The sequence below is a fragment of the Rattus norvegicus genome, chromosome X, assembly GCF_036323735.1.
Source record: "Rattus norvegicus strain BN/NHsdMcwi chromosome X, GRCr8, whole genome shotgun sequence".
Taxonomy (NCBI): Eukaryota; Metazoa; Chordata; class Mammalia; order Rodentia; family Muridae; genus Rattus; species Rattus norvegicus.
In genome coordinates, this window is record NC_086039.1 from 55,503,316 (window position 1) to 55,524,038 (window position 20,723).

The window sequence follows — 20,723 nt, forward strand, 5'->3', positions numbered from 1 at the left end:
TTATGGTTTAAAATTGCCCTATTAACTTGGTGCTTCCTGCGTTTTCATTAACTCAAAACATATTTGATATCATGATAAGCTTCCCTGAAATGAAAATCCCTGCCGGAATAAGTCAATCTATTATAGCAGACGCTTACTGCACAACTTGCTTTTGCACATCACACTGCTTTAACACGCTTTCCTATGAATTGATGATTTGGATGATGCTATTCAACATTAACCTTTACAATCAGATGCTGTGTCTTAGGCCAAGTCATTTTTCCTTCACCCCTCTGCAGAACTGAGAGACAAACAAATGTTTGAATTCCAAATTATATCTTCCCAGGACCTGACTATGCTGCAATTGCCTGTGACCACCCTTGGACTCTGGCCCTAAACTTCAGAAATTTGTCAGATTTAAATAAAACAGCGTTCCAGCCAATAGGCAATCATCTAAATTAAGCATGTAGAAAAGGTGCCCAAGCATAAGAAATTTTCAAAGCTTGGTGGGTAGTTATTGTAAGGCACATCCAAGGTTGGGCCCTGCTATCCTGGTATATTAGTTCTTTTATTGTTGCACGGGGCTTGTTCCAAATGATTTAAAGCCTCTATCCATGTAACTCAGAAACTGTCTCTAAAAGTCTTGCAACTTTGCTGATCCTTATGTTTCAGGGGCCACATATTAAAGAACAACTGCCCTAGGTCTCTGATATTGAATAACTCAATTTCATTTCTCTTTGGAGTTGGGGTCACCAAGTGTGAGCATCCTGGCTATTAAATATGATGCTATTCCTTTCCTTCTATGATGGATTTACCAAGCAAAAGTGTAACGGGATTGTCTTAGTTAGGGTCTTATTGCCATGAACAGACACCATGACCAATGTAAGTTTTATAAAGGACAACATTTAATTGGGGTTGGCTTACAGGTTCAGAGGATGAGTCTATTACCATCAAGGTGGGGACATGGCAGCATCCAGGCACACATGGTGCAGGAGGAGTTGAGTTCTACATCTTCACCAGAAGGAAGCCAGGAACAGACTGAGCATCCTCAGACAGCTAGGAGGAGGGTCTCTAAGTCCATTCCCACAATGACACACTTCCTCCAACAAGGCCACACATTCTAATAGTGACACTCCCTGGGCCAAGCATATGTAAAGCATCACAGGGGCTGAAGGAATTAGAAATGCTAAGATTAATTCTAGTAGTAGTTTAGTAGACTTTTAGGTAATTAATTATTCAAAGTTATATTTAAGTAAGGCAGTTTACTTTCCAGAACTCTCAGAACATTTCTGTCAAGCTATTGTAATAGCTAGGATGTCAACCACATTCAAATGATCATTTCCAGTCTCAATTTCTTGAAAGAAGAACTGTGTCCTTATTTCTCTATTCAACCATGGTTCTTTCATTTCAAGGCAAATGAATATAGCAGAAAAGGCAAGATCCTTGCCTTTACATAAACAGTATTATAATCAGAGTAGAGGTACAATAATAGCCAAAGTAACTAAATAAGATATGGATAGTTCATGAAAGATACTTTGGAGACTAGAAATAAAGGTTTAGACAGTGAATACCTGGGATATGTTGTTGAGCTACCCATAATAAAATTGTTGGGGTGTCTTCATTGTATTGTGATATTTGAGTTGAGAACTTGCATTTGAGTGAATTTAGCCTCAATATCAGGAGGTAAGGTTTTCTAGTTAGAGTGAACAGTGGCAGCAAAAGATCATGAGAGTAGACTATACTGATTTACCTTTATTTAAAGTGGTAGAAAAGATTATGTTGCTAGAGTTAGCAGGAACCTGGTGGCCTGTAGTTTCCTGAAACTATTTTAATATCTGAAAGAATTCTTTTGTGGTTATAGAGAAAGTATAAGACAGTTTTAATGGAAGAAGTTATGCTATCTTTGTATTTTTTCTTTCTTTCTTTTTTTAGCAGTAAATTTCTGTATTAGTTAAAGAGGCAATGCTACAATAAAAGAGGCCTAATAAGTGGCAACACAACACAACATCCTGGGGGAAATTGGTAGAAGCTTTGGCTGTGAGAATAGCAGAAGAGTCAGTGAGGTAGCAATGATGGCAAACTGGCTATGGGTGGATGTGTGAAATAGAAATGAAAAGTGGTCCTATCGTATGTCACTTAAATGTAGCATGCATGTTGCTACTGTTAACTGGGATAAGGGATAATGGAATGAGAGCTACTTATGGGACTAGGTAACCAATATTTTAATTTTGAATGTTATGGTTGGGTTACCTGCCAGATTTTCAGAAGCTTTCTAATTGGCATTTGGATACATGAGTATTTGTTCATTAAAAGCTTGGTACAACATAAAAGAATGTGGTTATAGCAAATTGGAAATTTGAGACACTAAGGTACACTCAATCTTGGAGATATTTATTAAAACTCTTTTACCAACACAGGAGGCCTAGCAGAAAGCCTTCACACATACCTGATTGTAGGAAGCCAGCCGACCTAGGAATAGTAGAGGAAATGGTTTTTTCAAAGGAAAAGGATTAGAAACACTGTTTAAAAGCAAATTACTTCCCTTATTCACAGACAAGAAGTTGAAAAGTAGAGAACACACCATTATTATTGACTCATAAAGTAACTCTCCACCTGTAAAGAAAAGGTTTCCTAAAATGACTTCTCAGTAGCTTCCTCCTATATGTAGCTTTAGGAAAAGCACCAGAACTTCCCCCACAGGGGCCTAGCTTAATATCTTTAAACTTCCCTTTCCCTTCTTTTTTTCATATCCTTTTATGAACCCCATGGGGTCCAAACGTGGTTTTCTTTTACCATGTAACAGATTTCTTACATAAGGAAGGTAGATTAAGTCAGTGAAGTTAAAAGTTGGAAGAGTACTCAATATCCCTTTGGGGTTTGCACTATTATGTAAGAATTCATGTGGATAAAAGTTAGGATTACTTACTAGATACAAAGCAGAGACTCTGGATCAAATGACAAAATTTTCAGTGAGTCTACTCTTATGATCCATTTGGAATTTATCATATCTATCGGTCAATAAATCTATGTATCCATATATATGGAATATCTTTATAAACAGATATATTAGATACCATTTGTAGGTTATACATCATTATTTATTGTGATTTATACCACCTTTGAATATGTACCCTTGTAGGATAGATCAGTTTAAGAAATTGTCTTGCTCTAGGTTTAGTGATTTATCTGAAAATTGATCATTATGACTGGGCATTAACTTTGATTCACTCCCTAAGGTCTTTAGAATTTTATTTTCCTGAAGGGAAAAAGGGAGGCAGAATCAGGTATAGGAGGAGACAGGGGAGAAATACAGAAGGTCAGGAAATTGAACTGAGGTATGTAGCAGGGGGGAATGGGAAACTAGGGATAGCCACTAGAAAGTCACAGATGCTAGAGAAGCAAGAGGTTCCCAGGACCCAACGGGGAGGACATTAGCTGAAATACACAACAAAGGTGAGCTAGAACCTGTAGAGACCATATCCAGTGGATAGGCATGGCCCTGATTGAGGGATGGAGCTACCCACCCATCTCAAAAATTATAACCTAAAATGGTACCTGTCTAAAGCAAATACAGGGATAAAAAGTGGAGCAGAGACTGAAGGAAAAGCCATCCAGAGACTGCCCCACCTGGGGATCCATCCCATCTGCAGACAACCAGCCCAGACACCGTTGTTGATGTCAGGAAGTGCTTGCTGACTTGAGCTCGGCATAGCTATCCCCTGAGAGGCTCTGCCAGAGCCTGACCAATACAGATATGGATGCTTACAGACTGAGCTCAGGGACCCGAATGGAAGAGTTAGGAGAAGGGCTGAAGGAGATTGCAACCCCACAAGAAGAAGAACAATATCAACTGTGGGAACCCCCCAGAGTTCCCAGGGACTAAACTACTAACAAAAGAGTACACATGGAGGGGCCCATGGCTGAAGATGGATTTGTGTAAAGACCATTGTTTCTAAGTCCAATGGCCTGAATTTCATTCCCAGAATTCACACAGTAGAAGGAGAAAACTAGAAGTTGCACTCCGAATACAAGTATGCCATAGAATGTGTGTGCCTACACACACACACACACACACACACACACACACACACACACACACAGAGTAAATGTAAACAAAACAACACTAGAGATTTCATTGATTCACAAATTGATACTTGATATAATAAGTTCAAAATGAATATTTCAGCATTAAGTTGATAAAATAAATTATTTGTTTTTATTACTTCTTTTATTTTTGAGATTTTAATAGTTATATCATTTTCCTTTTATCTATGTAATGCAATACTTGTTTTAATTTTAGCTTACCACCTAATAGTAAGAGTGTTTGAAAAAGTTTGCTATGAAACATCCACCTGTCTTCAACTGCAGGATCCTACCAAAATTTGCTTTAAGAGACTGAAAATGATTGGATAGCCAGGCTAGGTTGGGTTAGTTTTCACAGCAGATGTTTAAAAATATAAACATTTTGGAGGAATAACAGACTAAGTTTAATATGTTTCTAAACTATCTTTTTGAACACTATTAACTGTGATGATGTGTTTGCATTCACCATTTAAAAAATAATGCACTTTCCCTTCATTTTTTAAGTAGTTTGCAATTGACTCATATGTTGGATGAGTTTACTCCAACTACATACAAATGGAAAATGAATACAAGAATTATGATATTAAACACATGATTCATAATATGAAGATGTATTACACAATAAAGTTCTCCTTTATTAAACTTAGAATTATGTTAGTAAAAACAAAACATTAATTCCCATTACTTCTTTTCTTTGGCTGTTTAAATACACACACACACACACACACACACACACACACACACACACAAAGTGCTTGGTTGAAATGTTTATTGTACTTAATTTCAATGTTGCTTGTTCACATTCACTGCTTAAACATTTATCGTGTTCCCCCTGAGAGATTCAGGAGATCACTTGTTGAACATAGCTATTGTAATAAACATATTAGGTATATGAACTCTAACAACACAAGAATTATAACTATATCCTATTTGAACAAAAAAATTAAGAGCATATTATATCCCTTGTTAGCTTAGTGAAATAGCAGTTGTCAATGCTATCATGCCAAAGTCTGTAAGCTGCCCTCTGGAAATGAGTTAGTCAGGGGAGCAAGTAAAAGACTCAATTAATTTACAAAAAGGATCTCTAAGAATAAGTTATCTGAAAAGAAACTCGATCGGACAATATGATGATATGGCAATCTTACCAATATGCTGAGTTTATACATCCTGCACCAACGTAACACTCATAAATAAAATTTAATGAAAACTCAGAAAGTATAATGTCTTATTGGATACTCTATAAGATAAATACTTTATATTTTACATTTCTCAGTGTAAATGCTTTAAATAGACAATGCCGTTTTATTTTTTATTGAAGGAGGTGATATGTGAGTATCTTTTGAACATATTTACATTGAAATCTGCTAATACATGAGACAGAAACAGAGAATATATATGGAATTAATGGCTTATATACAAATGAAATTCCTGCTCTACTACAACTTTGTCATGTGTATATTTGTATAAATTTCATTGATGTTCTATATGCAGCTCCATCATGCTTTCTCATATCTAGGAAAAATAGAGTCACTAGATAATATGTAAAATTATAAAGTAAGCCATCTCCATCCAACATGTGATTATTAAGAGAGCAACCAACAGGCTCCTCCTCTCCTTTTTTCTCTCCTCACAGTTTGTTTACCTCTGCCTGTCTGTATATCTTCTCTTTTTCTCTCCTTTTCTCTCTCATACACACACACACACACACACACACACACACACACACACACCTAAAGATGAAAGATTTACTCAACTTTACCAACTAGAAGAGCCAGGGAAAGGATCAGATTATCTTTATAATCCTCTTCCACCTGGTTTATATGCTGCTCAATATTCATATATGGCTCATAATCTTTTGGTGTTCACTTTTTACGAGACAAAGCATCACACTCATCTAAAACTCACTGTATAGGCAAAAAAACGGACCTTGAGTTTCTGATATTCTTTTCTCTGCCTCCCATGTTCTGGCATTACAGAGGTACACTAACACACCTGGTTTCTCTGTAATCTTTTGTGACAGTAGTTTTACTTTCTTTTTCTTTTTTCTTTTTCAATTAAAATTTTTCAAACAATATATTTGGATCTTATTCTTTTCCCTTCCCTAATTCTACAAAGAGTCTCTCTGCCTCTGCACCCTCCCATCTTCATATCTAGAGACTCAGCTTTGTGTGTGTCTGCTTTTGTGCATGTTCATGCTTTTTGGTTCATTTGGTTTTGTTTTTGTCTAATTTGCTTTATTGCCTTTTAATTTTTGCTGCTTCCAAAATGTCCTTTTAGAGTCATAAAGTGAATGCTTTATTCCTATTACATATGAATGGTAAACATTTATAAATAATCTGGATTCAGACATCATTCTTTATGCTTTATGCAAAGATGTATTATACCAAAAATGAATTAAACTTAAACTTGCTGCATTAAACTTTCAGTAAAGTTAAGACCCTATAGTTGAAATTGAAAATAACTTTACTTGAATTGTTAATTCTTCCAGGGGAGGTAGTGGATATGTAAGATGATAGAACCCTTTCATGATCTTTGTCTATAACTGTTAAGTCTCTGTTTCCTTGTGACTTTTTGTCCTGACCAATATGTTTCCATTTCCATTAACGTAAGCCATTCCTCTTCAGATATGTTGTGTCTATCTGTCTTCATTACATCTCAAAGGGGTGAGCAAGTGGGGTGTCCCCACCAGCGGGGACCCAGTTATTCAGGGTCCCGAAGGGGCGCTACCCTTGGGCCTAAATGGGGGGCGAGAGAAGAAGGAGACCAAGCAAGATTCTGTTGTCAAGGTCTCGTTTATTGGGGTGAACGTTATAGCTTTTAAGGCTTTCAGGTAGGGGGAGTGTCCGTTGTGAAACACAGAGGAGGGGGAGGTGCGGATATAGGTAGTGATAGCTGGAGGCAAAGAGGTCAGGCGGTAGAAGATGAGGTCAGGCGGTGGAGACACCGGGTGTTGATTCAGGAGGTAACAGGTATCTGCTAAGGGAGCTGAGGCATCCCTTGAATGTTATCTTCCTGTGCCGTAAACTCATGGGAGAGGCTTTCATCCAACACTTTTAAGACTTAAGGCCATCATCTTAGGGGTGAGTCTCTGTGGCCAAACAGCCCAGAGTCACCTAGTCACTTTGAGCCTTGCAGTCAAAAAGCGGCGAGGCCCAAATCCAATATGGCTCTGTACAGTGGGGGATCCCACTCCTATCTCAGTAAACCAAAATTTATTTTTGTGCTAGTACATCAAAGCATGGTACCCAGTCCCAGCTGCTTCCATGGAAATGCATAGAAGCAGAGGATCCTTTCATAGCCATTACCTTGCTTGTGAACAGAAATAGACCTAATATTTGATAGAGAAGTAGGATATGAGTTCCTAGTAGACCACCAGAAGAAAGGAAGTGGAGAGGTAACTGGGTGGAACACGTAAACCCAAAGTAAGCCCAAATATGTTTAAAGACTGGGTACTAACTCTGAGGCCCTCTATATCTACTTGAAGAGTCTGTAATGCTTGCTAATAATTATGTTTTGTTTTTGTTCTACTCTGACTTCTTTTCTTCTCTTTTATTATTTTATCTGACTGATAAAAGGAACCCACCATGTCTAGTCTAGATCACAGGTATATTTCCATCTGAGCATCCGTCAAATTTTACAACGAAGAAATAAAAGTTTACCAAGACACTAATCATGAAAAACCAGCTTCACCAATAACTTTGATCCTGAACTGCTAGCCTTTGGATTGGTAAAACGTTGCCATTGCTTAAATACAGTACCAAAAGATTAAAAATAAAAAGGTTTAAATTTAAAACTTAGGAGTATTTGGTATGATTGGAAAAGTGGATAGTTCAAAAACATATTTGATTACAGAATGTGTTTGAGGCCAACCTGGTCTATATGAGACCCAATCTAAACCAAGAAAATAAACAAGATTTAGGACAATTGGAAGTAACGACATACCCTGAATCATTACACACAATTTTTGTTTATTAAGATCATTACCCTGTACCATCTGTCCCTTCTTTTAACTTTTTTTGAGTTCAAATATTAATTGTATGTTATACCAGTAAAAATATAGCCCATCATACCAAGAAGATTTAATTTTTATACATAATAAGCCTTGGAAAGCATGACTCAAAGTTATCAAGACTTTGTTATCAAAGTAATCAAGATATTGTGTTATTTATCATAAGGTCTTTTTTATTCAGTTCCCCTCATCAAATTAGTCACCTTTGTTCCTTTATACAGTTTTATTTCTCCTTTAATTCTTTTCAGGGAGTTCATACAACCATGAAATATAGAACACCAGACTTATTGAAAAATTTGCTCCAATTGAATCTATTGATGGAAAATGTGACTTTAATAAGCAAAAATTCTGACACTATTGAATTAACTTTCTGTTTGTTTTTCTTTTGAGTCAGGGTCTTATGTAGCCCTAACTGGCCTTAGTGGTGTTTATGGAGAACTCAATAGCCTCACAAGCTGAAAACGTTTGGCAATCAATGTTTCAAGAAGATAATTGTTCATATTTCTTAACTTTGACATATCAATACATTATTCATGGTATATCTATAAGAACTATAAGGTATATATGGAAGAATATTACCTCAAAGCATATTGCTTTGAAGGAGATAAGGTTCTCTTTTAGAAGTTGTAAGGAGAGTACCAGAGCTACAGATAGACAATAAAACAGCAAAGAAATAATGCCCAATTCAGTAAATTGTTATAAAATAAATACTATTAGAAGATATGAGAGACACTGTCTTGGGGCTACTCTGGAGAAGATTGTTTCCTTAGAAAGGTGACATGTGAGCTTAAACATGACAGACAAAAAAAGAAACTTTGAGGCAGAGAATGCCCATTGGTTTGCAGAAGGATTAGCAAGAATCAAGGTCCTGGAGTGGAAAAGAGCTTGGTTTTGAACAGAAAGGGAATGGGCAGATGAAATAAGAAAACAAAGACCAGCTTGTATATAGATTATCTGGTCATGAGGATTTTGCACTCTATGTCAATGACCAGCTTCAAACAGGAAAATGATCCACCGAATTTACCTTTATAATAATATTTGTAATATATTTTTGGAAGGATTAAATATAAATAACTATCTTGTTTTTAAACTAATGAGTGCTTAATAAATATTATTTTTGTTTGAAAAATAATTATGTTGCTTTGTTGTATTTAGAATGAATTAGAAAGAATACAGTGTTCTAGAAAGGAGTAATTGTCTGATGGAATTTTTGAGATAATCAATATAAGTAGGATTACCTGAGTGACAGAAAAGGACAGACTACAGATGATGCAAAGGCACAGGTTTTTAAGAATATTTGAAATCTAAATTCTCCTTTGATTTTATTCAATACAAAGATGAAAAAACAGTTTATAAAGTTAAGCAAATTTTCAAGACAGTCAATATATCCATTCCTTTAAATTTCATATTGTTCTACTGGAATTTTAAATACATGTGACACTTGAGTTGGAACAATTTATATATAATGTTAAATTTACTTTATAGGCAAGATATGTGATTACACTTTAAGGACTTTAAATGATGTTTAGAAAAGATAATGGCATTAAGCACACATTTTATAGTTCATAATAAGAACCATGAATATTTGAAAATCGAACTTTAAAGAGAGGGAATTAAAGGGGCATTAAAAAGAAATAAACCTACTGGAAAACAGGAAAACTGGGACTGGATAGGGGTGGGTGGCTACTGAGATGTTTTCCTAGCGGCACTAAGAGTATTGCTGTAAATACAGAGGCGAATGCCAGCATCAAACCACTGAACTGAGAATAGGACCCCCGTTGAAGGAATCAGAGAAAGAACTGGAAAGCTTGAAGGGGCTCGACACCCCATATGAACAACAATGCCAAGCAACCAGAGATTCCAGAGACTAAGCCACTACCCAGAGACTATACATGGACTGACCCTGGACTCTGACCTCATAGGTAGCAATGAATATCCTAGTAAGAGCACCAGTGTAAGGGAAAGCCCTGGGTACTGCTAAGACTGAACCCCCAGTGAACGTGATTGTTGTGGGGAGGGCGGCAATGGGGGGAGGATGGGGAGGGGAACACCCATAAAGAAGGGGAGGGGAAGGGGTTACGGGGATGTTGGCCCGTAAACTGGGAAAGGGAATAACACTCGAAATGTAAATAAGAAATACTCAAGTTAATAATAATAATAATAATAATAATAATAATAATAATAATAATAATAATAAATCATCTGAGGCTAAACTGAAAGTAAAATGGGAGAAAGCCAGAGCCGGTTTGTAGGCAACGCAGTGGAGAGCGGGCCCCTACTACCACGCAATCATGTCTATTATGTGCTATAATGGAGGGGCCATGACGGCTATGAAGGGAAAGAACTGTGTGGCCATCGCTGCAGACAGGCGTTTCGGAATCCAGGCCCAAATGGTGACCACGGACTTCCAGAAGATCTTTCCCATGGGTGACAGGCTCTACATAGGCCTGGCCGGTCTGGCCACTGATGTCCAGACAGTTGTCCAGCGTCTCAAGTTCCGACTGAACCTGTATGAGCTGAAGTAAGGACGGCAGATCAAGCCTTACACCCTCTTGAGCATGGTGGCCAACCTCTTGTAGGAGAAACAGTTTGGTCCATACTACACAGAACCTATCATTGCTGGCTTGGACCCGAAGACCTTTAAGCCCTTCATTTGCTCTCTGGGCCTCATTGGCTGTTCCATGGTGACCGATGACTTCATAGTCAGTGGCACCTGCTCTGAACAAATGTATGGGATGTGCGAGTCTCTCTGGGAGCCCAACATGGATCCAGAACACCTGTTTGAAACCATTTCTCAGGCCATGCTGAATGCTGTGGACCGGGATGCCATGTCCGGTATGGGCGTCATTGTCCACATCATTGAAAAAGACAAGATCACCACCAGGACACTGAAGGCCCAGATGGACTAACCTGTGCTCTAGATGGACTAACCTGTGCTCTGGCCCCATCTCCCTTTTGTTGTTTTTCTTTTTAATAAAATCTCCTTTCTTTCAAAAAAAAGGAAGAAAGAAAGAAAGAAAGTAAAATGAAAAACAAAACAAAACAAAAAGAGTATTGCTGTAATTCATGGTGACTCCTACTGGTAATTTTTACAAAAAAAATCATAGATTCACCAATATAAGATGATGATAATATGTTGATGCTGATTTGTTACTCCTAAATCCTCATGAGTCATAGAACTGATAGAAAACACCAGTCAGAGGAAAATGCATCAAGAGTATCAGACCTATGAATGTTAATTTAGTGGCTGACAGATATAATCTTTCTGCTCAAAATCACTATCTTCTACCCAGTATTGGAAAGTATGGCATAATGTTAATTTGGTCTCAAATATTGGGTTTGATCTGAGAGGCTTGGAATCTTAATAATAATTACCCATTAGATCCTTATTATGAGTTAGACAGCCAGTCCTCAATCTTCATGAACCCCTTGAGATTTTTGAGGGAAAAAAACTCAAGAAGGAAATAAATATGAGTTTATTTTTCTCTATCACTGGTTTCTTAAAAGCCTACACTAATTAGACACATCATTTATCTGTTCCTGTAGAGGAAATAAGATGTTCTAATTTGTTAGGGAAAAAACATTTTATTTATGACTATTAACAGAAAAACACCAACAAAATAAAATTTAATTTTTCTAAAATAACTAATAACTCAGGGTGGGAAAACTCTTTTTCTACTTTTGACTTATGAAAATCTTCTTAAACATGTATTTTCTTTTCTATCCTAGCAGACTAAGAGGAGTTTAAACCTAGACAACTGGCTGTGACTAGAAGTCAAATATAATAGACACCACTATCACATATAGATTTTCTTGGTTGAATGAGTTCAGATTTCATAACTGAGTTTGTGACTGGGCACTTTGCCCATTGCCGAAGGGGACAATTGCCCTCAGCTCACTCTTCTCAGTTGTCATGTTGGAGAACTTTGTTTAGTGATTTCGCATCATTAAATTTTGCTTCAGCAATTTGCTGTAATTTTTAATAGAAAGAAACTGTAATGTGGATTAATCTTCATGTAAGTATAATTTCTTCAAGACTAATATACATAAACACAAGATGATGTTCCTTTGTATTCAATATTAGAATGGGATAGCAGCATGGATTAAAATTTACTTAAAAAGAATTCTGTTAATAAAAACAAAACATACTCCTTTGTGTTCCAATATAAGAGTCTCAAGCATATGAATATTAGACAAATCTCTATGATAACATAACTTGAATTTGTTATAAAATTATGTTTGATTTTTCTTTCACTTTCATTGTCATTAACCTTATTAATTATAAGTATATTAATGAAAATTGAATGATTGCCCTATTTAAACTTACTTAGTGATCCAGACCTTCAATATATCAAGCACATACATGATGATGATTTCTAACATAAATTTTCATTGGATTACTAAAGAACGGATATGCAGGGAAGATCATTCAATTACTAAAATGATTTGTGCAAAACCTTAGTTCATATCTCGAGAACTCACATACATGTGGATGTAATAGCATATTTGTATTCCCAATTCTTCTACAGGGAGATGGGAAGCAGAGAGGAAAGATGCCTGGAAGCTCAGGGATCGACCACTCTGGAGTGTTCAATAGAAGAAAATCTGTCTGAAGGAAGGCAGAAGACAAAGGCTCACACCCAAGGTGGCCTTAAAACCTTCAACCACCCCCCACAGCTTCCAGGGACTAAACCACTAACCAAAGAGTACACATGGAGTGACCCATGGCTCCAGCTGCATATGTAGCAGAGGATAGCCTTATCTGGCATCAATGGAAGGGGAGGCCCTTGGTCCTGAGGAGGCTGGATGCCCAGTGGAGGGGAATGCTAGCGCTGTGAGGCAGGAGTGGGTAATTAGGTGGGGGAGCTCCTTCATAGAGGCAGAGGGGAGGTTGGGGAGATAGGAGGTTTGCAGAGTGGAAACCAGGAAGGGGGTCAATATGTAAATAAATAAAATAACCAATAACAAATCAAACAAACATAAAACCTTCACATACATGCTGTGACATAGCAAGAATGTACATAAGCAGGCCCATGGAAAAAAATTTAATGAAGCTTAAATTCCAAGTTCAAAGATATGAATTAATTAATATTATTACTTTGATGAATAGTATCTTATTGTCTACACCCTCTCTTTTTATCACCATATATCATATTATGTGAGGAACCTGTATTATACATATTGTTTACTGCATATATTCTCACACTAGAACAAACACCAAGAGTCTGGGACAATTTTCCATTTAAATTCTTAAATTCAAGAAAAGTTGCCCAGAATATAGTAGACTTTTAACAAATCTTTGTAGTATCAGTGAATAGTCTTTTTATTTCCAAATGAAAAAAGTTTGTATACCCATATGCAACCATACACACAAAATTTAAATAAGCACTTAAATTGTTACCAATGCCTTGATAATTCAGTCCTCTAACTGAATAATTATTTATGACATAGTTGAAACTAGCCAGTGAGACCTTTTGTGAGCTTATATTATAAAAGTACACAATGTAAGGATGCTGTCCTTGTTAGACAATCCTCACAAACGACAGAAATAGAATCACATATGATAACTAAAAAGATATAATTATACTGAAAAGCATAATAAAAGACTTTGAACAGATGGAAAAAATCTGATTTCCCTATCCCAGATCCAAATGTCACAAACACCTATGCAAGGTCTTAATGGTAAAGAAACGGATGGATTCTTTCCTTCCATCTGTCTAACACTCAAAATCTTCTGTAATGTAAAAGTTGTTTTAAGGTTTTCTTCTACTCTATAATTATTCACTCTTTCCTTGATGGTTACTGAAGGACTGCTTAATAAGTCCTTAATATGGTACTTTTAAGATTAGCAGCTTTACCTAATAAGAATTAAAGTAAAAACTCACAAACTAGCAATGGCCTTCACATTATTCAACCAGTATGAATAAAGCAGCTTTAAATTGTATAGAATTTAGAATATGAGCATTATGCTTGATATTTTGTTATACCCTTTTCCATATTCATTCAGTTTACTCTGAATATTGAGAGATCACCATCCTCTAATTCCCAGCATACATAGCATAGCATCCATATTGACCACTATTGTCTCTCCATTCTGTCCTTCAAATTCTCATTGAGACAGAAAAAAAATGAATTGCTCTTCCACATATCATTTCTTGTCAGGTTTTACTACCTGTGATGTCCACATGACTGGTATGGTTGGTACTAACCAGCAACTTCATTGAATCTAGAATCATTTGAGACAGGAACCTCTGTTAATATTGTATTGTACTAATTGATGTAGGAAGACTCATTTTAATTGTGGGCAGAGCCAGTGCCTTGACAAGGGATCCTGGACTGAATAAAATGAAGAAAGCAAGTTGAGTACTGCTCTGCATTCCTCCTTCTATGTTTACTCTTAGTGGATGGGACGAGCTGATTCAAGCCCCTGCTACCTTAACTTTCCTGTTGCAATGCTCTACACTTTGAACTAGGAGCTAACATAAGCCCCTTTTCACTAAAGTATTTTATCATAATAACAAAATATGAAAATAAAACATCATCCACCAGCATATCTACTTGTCCTCCTCACCTCTTATTTCTCAGAGACAGCAGTGAGTTGCTATGGTACTAGCCAAGGGTGCAGCCTTACCCCTGTAGTTCTCAGTTCTCCTTATGTATTTCCTGCACCATTGTAAGTCTCCATTCATCTAACCTGGTTTGGCACTATCATCTCATTATTGCCAAACCTCTGAATGGCATGAACTTTTCACTACTGATTCCATGTTCCACACACTTGGAATTCGCCATTTCTATAAATGACAACAATGTTAAATCCACAGTTATGGATCACTTTGATTTTTCCATTTTGTGTATTATATATCGTGTTTGTGCCTCAAATTTATGTATAAACTATGTTTGAAAATTATTTACTTGTACCTCAACTCTCACTTCCTGAATTCAAGGTATCGTCATTTCACTACATGAGGATAGTCTTCTAACTGGACTTGCTTTCTTATTACAGTATGTACTTTACATGCGTTTTCACGTATTACTCTTTTCTTCCTTCAATACACACACTAAATAATATTCTTTTAAAACAATGTTTTTAAAAGCACTCACATAAAACTCTGTATCCTATCTCTAATCTAAAAAGAAATTGCTGGTCCAAATGGTACTTTCTTCCCTTTCTCATTTAGTTAAATGATTAGCCCTAGAGTAATATAAAACTAAATTCTCGGGCTGGAGAGATGGCTCAGCGGTTAAGAGCACCCGACTGCTCTTCCAGAGGTCATGAGTTCAATTCCCAGCAACCACATGGTGGCTCACAACCATCTGTAAAGAGATCTGATGCCCTCTTCTGGTGTATCTGAAGACAGCTACAGTGTACTTATATATAATAAATAAATAAATCTTTAAAAAAAAAACTAAATTCTCCACATGCAGATGTTATAATCTATAGTAGTTTTATAAGGTACAAGGTACTGCATATTCCTAGAACCTCAGGAGATTTCCCTATGACCAAGAAATCACCACTGAAGAGTTTGACTAAACCTCTGTGTTCCTGTTAATGACTCCACATTTTTATGTCTGGTTTCTTTGAGTAACAATACGAATTGAAATTCATCTAAGTATACCATCCTTTTATTGCTTTCAATGATGAGTTTCTTTCCATGTACCTGCTGATGCCCACTTTGCTCATCTCCAGTTTGAGATATTATGAAAATAGCTGTTATAAATATCTGTGTACAAGTATTTCTTTGTGCACTGTGTATAGATATGCGTAAGCTTAGTTTTGTAATATGCCATACCATTTACTAAGATGATGCTACTATATCTTATTGACAACATCTAAATGTTCTTGAAACATATCCTTATAATACTCAGTATGCTTAATCTTTAAAATTTCAGTGATTATAACAGCTGTGCAATAATATCTCACTGGGAAATTAATCTACCTGATCCAGCTAATGAACAATGCATACATCTATTATCTGTTCTTACAACTTCACTTGGGAAGTATCTGCTTTCATAATGAATATAATTTCATTGACAGTTCACTATAATTATTTGAAAAATGGCTGAAATCTCCAATAACAGCACATCTATCTAGGAATTTCAGCTTGCATGAACTGATTAGTTCATTGAGTTGAAATCTACTGACATTCATACTATTATGCCATTTAATGCTGGAATTTACCATTTTATATATAGACATATTTTCCTAGTTTGCCAAAAGAAACAATAATAGTCTGACTAGTAGAACCTATTAATGATTGTGCTAGCATATTGAATTAATTTCAATCTTTAAACTTAAAACAGTGAGCAATATTAGAACATTTATTCTCCCTAAAATGAATATAATCTCAAATTGGCAGAGTAAGAGTTTCCCACAAATATGAAAGGAGACAAAGATGGCTCATTTGCCTTTAAAATATATGCTGAATATAACACATGTATGGAAGCTAGCTGACTGGAACAAAATGCTTGCTTGCAACCATATTCCTTAACTGGAAATCCCACTAATCTTTTTTCTCCTTAAGATAATGAGGAAGTTTATGAACTGAAAGTGCTTCTATTTTAATTATCTAAATCTAATTTTAATTCCAAATTTGATAAATAAAGCAGTTGCTTTTCATATTTCATACTCATATATATCTATATAGTTCTAGTATATGATTTTATTTTTGTTGATTCCTGAATTAAAAATATCCCCAGTGTATCATGGTGCATAACACAGAGAATATGACTTCATTTGTGATGCATGCTATTTGCCAGTCTGTGACTTGTCACTGCATCTTAAGAAGGCAACTTGCTATGCTTTGCATATTGCACTGTGTTAGAAGAAGTAGCGTCAGGTACTAAAAACCTGAATGACCAAAGTATGCTATGTCAATGATGACATGTCTAATAGGACAAATACAGATAGAACTTAATTGTGGAAAAGAGGATTTAGAAAGGGAAATTATGAATAAAAAATACATGGTAACAGTACAATAAATAAATATAACCTATGTTAACATATAAATCTATTTTAAGTACCAGTGGATATATTGAACTTACACCTACTTAGAAGATGTATTTGGGGGATTTTACTTCAATATAGTACTACATGATACTCATAACTTGTGAGGGGCCCAAAAGCCCTTCAAAGAAATAGGCTTTTATTATCCAGAGTAGAGGTAGACTTCATTTGTGCTCTATGCACAGCTATTCTACACAGACAATGTGTTCACACAGGATGGCAAGTGTGTGAATTTAAAGTATCAAAGAAGAAATATGCATTTAAAATGTGCATCATCTTGTATCAAATCAGATTTTTGTTTCTGTTTTACTTTCAGCAATATCCCCAAGATGTATGACATGAGGTCATACATGTTTCTAAAATATGACTTCTAATGCTAAAAACAACAGCAACAGCAGTAATAATAATAAATTCCAAATAATTTCTGGTACAGATAACCAAATACTATGTATATGGAAGAATGTTTTGTTACAGAATTCCCACATATCTCAGGGATCCGTACTCCAGAAAATACTTCCTGTCCCAGACATGATTTATTCAATTTTTTTGCAGCTTAACTCCTTCTGAGAACCCATACACACTTGGGACAATGTGACAATATGCCTATATAATGGTTTTTTTACTTTTCTGATTTCTCCAATTGCTCACTGTAATTTCTCAGTCTCTGTACATTGCCAGTCCTTAAAGCCTTCCGCAGACTTGTCAACTTCTCATATTCTTTCTGATAATCAAAGCTAGCACTGTAGGCAGAGTTCTTCACATCCTCTCCTAAAACTATTGACTTCTTCCTTTTGTAGAAAACAAAGCACACTAGTTCTTTGAGAAAGAATAAAATGACTTGACACATCATAGATAGACCCATGTACATGTCTTCCAGGTCTCCCTTTACTATCCTTTATCTCTGACAATGAGCATCATGGAAAATTTTCATAAATAAAAAATATCTTTCACATATCCAGATAGTTCTACATGTTGTTTCTCCAGAGAAATTATCTTTAAATAATATTTTCATTTATTCTTTGAAAATATCACACAAAGTATTTTTGTTATATTCACTCTTCTCCCTAACTTCTAAATTTACCATGTCAAGTAAAATTTTATTAACCGCCCCCCCCAAGAATTAGCAGTTAGCTCAAGGGCCACTTCTTTCTCTGGGACTTAACATAAGGTATCTGAATCTCCATCTTTTTAACTTTGCTTCTGTTTGTTTTGTTTTTGTTTTTATATTTCTTGAAACAGTATTTCCCTATGTAGTCCTGGCTGTTCTGGAACTTGCTCTGCACATTTTTCTTTACTTCTTACTCTCATACCTATATGACATTCAACTTTGTCTACTGAAAACTTCACATATACTATGGTCTCCTCTTCTCTCCCCTCCTCTCCCCTCCTCTGCTCTCCTATCTTCTCTCTTTCCTCATCTCCTTTCCCTCTCTGCCACTGTCTCTGTGTTCTCTGTGTTGTGTCTTTTTTGTATCTCTCTATGTGTCTCTCTTTCCTCTTTCTTTGTATCTCTACCTGTATCACACAATATGCTCCTCAACTTATAATGGAGTTAAGCACCTTAATGAAAGCATGATAAATTGGAAATACTATGAGTTCAAATTCCACGAGATACACCTAATCTACTAACTAGGGTACTATGGCAACAGTATTCTCTGTACAGCTGGTTTCCCTTTAGGATCACAAACATGGCTAAAGGCCTTCTACTGCTTCCTGCCATAACCTGACATCAGAAGAGATGATCACATTACATGTCACCAAACTCACTTAAATGAGAAAACTCTATTGAATTAATATTGATTTTGTGCACAATATCATAATGTTGAGAATCATGAGTCAGAATTAACTCATGTATTTTCACAAACATAAATAACAGAGCAATGAGAAGACAATATGGTTTACTCAGTTCAGTGTGGGTTTTTAATCAACCAAAGAATCAGAGTATTATTCAAATTTCAGGAGTATCATTTCAACATTGAATGTCAGTAGGTGCCAGAACAATCGTGGCCAAGAAAGACGCATGCTTTCCTGGATCTTGGATAATGATGAGAGGGCAGTAAACTCTTACTTGTAGCAGAAAGTGAGGTCCAATTTGCTACATGTTCAAGTTTAAAGAAAGTGGATGCTTATAAGTGCTTTCTCAATTTTAAATGTGAACATTCAATTAATAGATGATAAGAAATTCCATATACTTTAAACAAAATGTACTTACAATTAATAAACATTAGTAACTGTCTGTGGGAGCCTTATTGGATTTGGGCCTGGTTGCCTTGTCACTGTGTGGCCTTAGTCTTAGATTGTAGGATCAAAAGCCTCTCCTTGTAATTTATGGCACAAGAAGTTTGCATTCATGGAATGTTTTCAGCCAGAACAAGACCCTTCTGGGTCTCCAGCAAGGTTTGACCCTTGCTGAGCCCTGCCCTTACATGTGGAAGCCTTTTGTTCCCAACTGGCAGTCTGGCCAGGTACTTCTCACCTGAGTCAGAATTAGGCAGGCCTTCCTGGTTATTTCCCTAATTTATTCAGGCCACATAGTCGGTCCTTTGTTACCTAAGTCTCAGCCAGGGTTCCCCACTGTGCTTGGCAGATACCTGCTAAGTAGTGTTCTTTGTATATAGTTTGGTCAATAAAGAAACCAGAGGCTCTCTTCCTCTTCTGGGTTGACAGGAATAACCTGTGTGTGTGTTTCTTTCATCCCACAGGCTTTCGCCCGATTCTTGGTACCGTGTCGGTGCGGGCGCCGACAACTGTCAGTCTTGAACTGATTTTAATGGATGCTAAAACATTTCAAAATTAGTGACTTTTCAAGGTTTCTGAGTCACTTTGAAGGAAAAAAATGAGCTTTACTGGGATAGGGTATTGATTAGATTATTATACAAATATTTAATTTTAAAGTACATTTAGAAAGGTGTGCAAAGTAATTTTAGAAGTTCTCCATTCCAGACTTAGGAGTTACAAACTTTTCATGTGTAATATCTGTCTTTTAGGGCTTTAGAAAATGAGCCATGGGTACAGTGTTTAGTAAGCAAGCATATGGGCCAACTTGTGATCCCCAGCACCCATGTCAAAATTGAGGCATAAAGGCACATGTGTCTAACCTTAGTGCTATGGCAGTAGAGACAAGAACATTGTCTGGACTTCCTGTCCAACCTGCCTTGCTAAATTCAAGAAGCAATGACAACAAACAAATTAGCCAGTTTTATTTTCAGGGATAATGCTTCATCCACTCAGGTGTAAGGAAAGATGGTCCCTTTATAAATTAGTGACTGCCTTTCCAAATATATTCCACTCATTTACATTGATTTAAATTGTTTTTATAAATCCATCCTCTTTCATTAATAACAATATATCCTCTTTCTGTGGCTTGATTTTGTTGACACATTAGGACAAAGCCGCCACATTAAACTAAAACCTAAACGATGGTTTCAGACTTTGTGTGTCATTATATCTATGTCTTTTGAATTGATTCTGTTCTTCAAAAACAGTGGTAAGCTCAAACTTTAGTAGTTAGCAATATGTAAGACATCTGCTTGGCTTTCTTCAAAGATTATAAAGATGAGAACTACATTTATCTATGTTCCATAAGCATAAATGATCAGTAGGATGGTTGCTCACCCCCCCCTTCTTTTGCAAGATTGTACAACATCC

The 20,723-nt window shown here is 36.2% G+C and overlaps 1 protein-coding gene and 1 pseudogene across 2 annotated transcripts in view; one reads left to right on the plus strand and one right to left on the minus strand.

Annotated features, from left to right (window-relative positions):
* Il1rapl1 (interleukin 1 receptor accessory protein-like 1) overlaps nt 1–20,723 on the minus strand; it is a 1,504,708-nt gene that overhangs the window by 180,537 nt on the left and 1,303,448 nt on the right.
* On the plus strand, nt 10,353–11,120 carry Psmb3-ps7 (proteasome 20S subunit beta 3, pseudogene 7; annotated as a pseudogene).